Here is a 3,297-nt window from a genome sequence, read left to right on the forward strand (position 1 = left end):
TCCTCCAACAAATTTTGATTTGCACATTTTTTTTTCCAGTTTAGCCAATGTATCTTGCTCTCCTATTTTTTACCCCACCAAAATATGGCCATCATACTCTCTATTTCAAAACAAAGCTTTGATGGAAGTTTGAAGCATCTCATAGCATAAGAAGAGATTGCCAAAGCTACTGCTTTTAGAAGGACTTCCCTTCCCCCTTGGGAAAACATGTTCCCTTTCCATCCTTGCAGTTTGAGCCTAACTTTTTAATTGATCTCTGCAAATGCCCTTGATTTTCACCTACCTTCCACTAGGGGCAAGCCAAGATACTTATCATATTGTTGCACTTGAGAGGAGCTCCACAAGTTCATTATAGCTTGCCTGTTATTCTAGTCCACACTAGCACTGAAGACCATTGCTGTCTTCTCCATATTTAACTATTGGCCTGAAGCAACTTCATACTGCTTTAACAAAGCTTGTAATCTTACATTTGTATCCACATCTACAGCACAAAAGATCAAGCTATCATCTGTAAATAAAAGATCATTTAACTTTGAGGCCCCACGACAAATCTGAATGCTAGTGACAGACTTTGATCTTTCAGCTTCTCTCAATAGACTAATCAACCCTTCAGTACACAAAAGAAAGAGGGAATGAGAAATAGGGTCTCCTTGCCTCAAACCTCTAGAAGGTACAATAAAACTAGTAGGATCCCCATTAATCAAAACTAAGAATGAAGGAGTCATAACACACATCATCACAAGCTAAATGATTTTCTCATGGAAACCCAGTTTGCTCATAGTAGATTCAAGAAAGCTTCATTCCACCCTATCATAGGCTTTACTCATGTCAAGCTTCAGGGACATAAAGCCTTGCTTAATTTTATGTAACACTTCATTGGCCACGAGGACATTATCTATGATGAATCTACCAGGTAAGAAAGATGACTGAGATAACCACCGGTAATACTTGCTTAATTTTATTAGCAATAACCTTAAAAATTAGCTTATATATGACATTACATAAGCTAATAGGTCACAAGTCATTAACTGTTTGGGGACACTTCTTCTTAGGAACCAAAGTGATGAGTATGATTAATTCTTTGAGGAATTTCACAATGGTTCAAGGCATGTAAGATAGCAGAGGTAATGGAATTACCAATATCAGGCCAGAATTTCTGATAGAAGAGGGGTGGCATGCCATCAAGCCCTAGTGCTTTATTGGGATGCATCTCTTTTAATGCTTGGAGAACTTCCTCAGCTATGTATGGCTTAATAAGATCAGCATTCATCTCAGGTGAGACCTTCCTTTCCCTTTTGTCAAGACTAACCTCCTGGTCTCAAGAACCTGTAGAAGAAAATAATGAAGTGAAGTGGTTAACAATTAATCTGTCATATTCCTCCCCTTCCTGCCAATAGCCCCTTGCATCCTTTAGCTTAGATAAGTAGTTCTTCTTTTGTCTTTGCGATGCTTTAGCATGGAAAAATTTTGTATTTTGGTCCTATTCAGCTAGCCATAAAGCCCTTGATCTTTGTTTCCACATGATCTCCTCTCTATCAATCCATTTCTAGACCTCCTCTATAGCTCTACCAATCTCCCTGGTATTTAAAGTTGTTGGATCTTTATTTTTTTCTTGAGAAAGCTTGAGCCTTGCCTCATTCAACTTGACATGGACCTTACCAAATTTGGTCTTATTCCACCTTTGTAATTTACTACTACACGCAACAATGCAATCCATCACACCCTTCATGCCCCTTGAAGCAGCAGCAGTGAGCCACTCCTGCTGAATTATTCTTGAGCATTCCACTTCTCCAAGCCACATTGCCTCAAACACGAAGGGTTTAGAACTTCCCTTTCATAGCTTTGCTCCTTCTAACTCAATCCATAATGGAAGATGATCATAATAAGAAATAGAGCCATGATTGACTAAGGCTTGATTAAATAGATTACACCAAGACTGGTTACCAAGGAACCCATCAAGCCTCTCTGACACCTGAGCCTCATCTTGTCTTCCATTACACCAAATATATCTTGGACCATAGAAACCAAGATCCCTTAAGTCACAGTCCTGAAACATTTGTTGGAAAGCAAGCATTTGCTAATGTGGTCGATCTTCCCCCCCCCCCCCCCCCCCCTCCCCCTAAATTTCTCTTGTACTGATAAGATCTCATTAAAATTCCCAAACACTAGCTAAGCCTCCTCAGCATTCCTATTTAAACTTCTTAATAGGGTCCAAGTCTCCATGCGTCTTGTAGTATCAGGTTGACCATAGATACCAGTCAAGAACCAACTACTAGAGTCTTTAAGTACCCTGGCATCAATATGTGAGGCTGAGTAGCTCAAGATGGACAATGGCACTTCTTTCTTCCATAACAATGCTAGGCCCCCACTTCTACCCACAACATCAACTATTAAGCAACAATTAAACTGTAATCTAACTCTACAGAATTCCTTCTTTGTAGCAATAAGTTTTGTCTTTGCAAGAAAAAAACATCAAGATATTCTCTTCTGATTAGATCAGATAGAGTATGAACACCATGAGGGTTCCCAAGCCCTCATGTATTCCAGCTTAGGATCTTCATCGAACTCTGTGGGACTGTGCACCAGACACCACCGAACCTTGTGGAAAGGGCTCCTCAATCCCATCATGCATTTTAGCTTTATTTTTAATTCTCCTGGAAGCTCTAGTTACTTCCAACTTGTCGTCAAAGCCACACTGCCTTTTAGGCCTCCCATGATCACTTATAGAGAGAGAATGGTGTACCTGTGTCTTTTGAGATCTCTTCCACTTATGTGTAGTACTAGGGTGAGAGAGGCTTGTTGTTTCTGCGTGCAATAAATCGTTCCCGCCAGAAGGACAAACTAAAGTGTCCCCAATCTAAGTGACACAAATGCCCTACTATTGATCAATGTTTTGCCCCATGCCATCCGCATCAGTTACACTTCCCACCTTATCTCCTGAAAACTTAGTAGATAACTTTTGGCCCGTAAATGCCTCTCTAGTAATGACCTTTTGTAATGACAGCTACTAGTCCTTATCACAAACTTGGATGTTATTCGAATTTTGTGCCATAATACCCTCTTCTACACTATGATCCACATTAACTGCATCCTTTCGATTACCCAAGGAGTCACCAGCGGCCTGACCTGAAACATGAGCCACCAGAGGGCTTCTATCTCTTTGATAGAACTATCAATTACGTATAGGACCTCCATAATCATCAAGATTGCCTACACATAACCAAGAACCATATGGAAACTCAGATACAGAGGACTTTTCCATCGATGGTCTCCACTGGTTACATTTCTTATGACTAT

This window comes from Carya illinoinensis, chromosome 11 (assembly GCF_018687715.1).
Source record: "Carya illinoinensis cultivar Pawnee chromosome 11, C.illinoinensisPawnee_v1, whole genome shotgun sequence".
In the NCBI taxonomy this organism is placed as follows: Eukaryota; Viridiplantae; Streptophyta; class Magnoliopsida; order Fagales; family Juglandaceae; genus Carya; species Carya illinoinensis.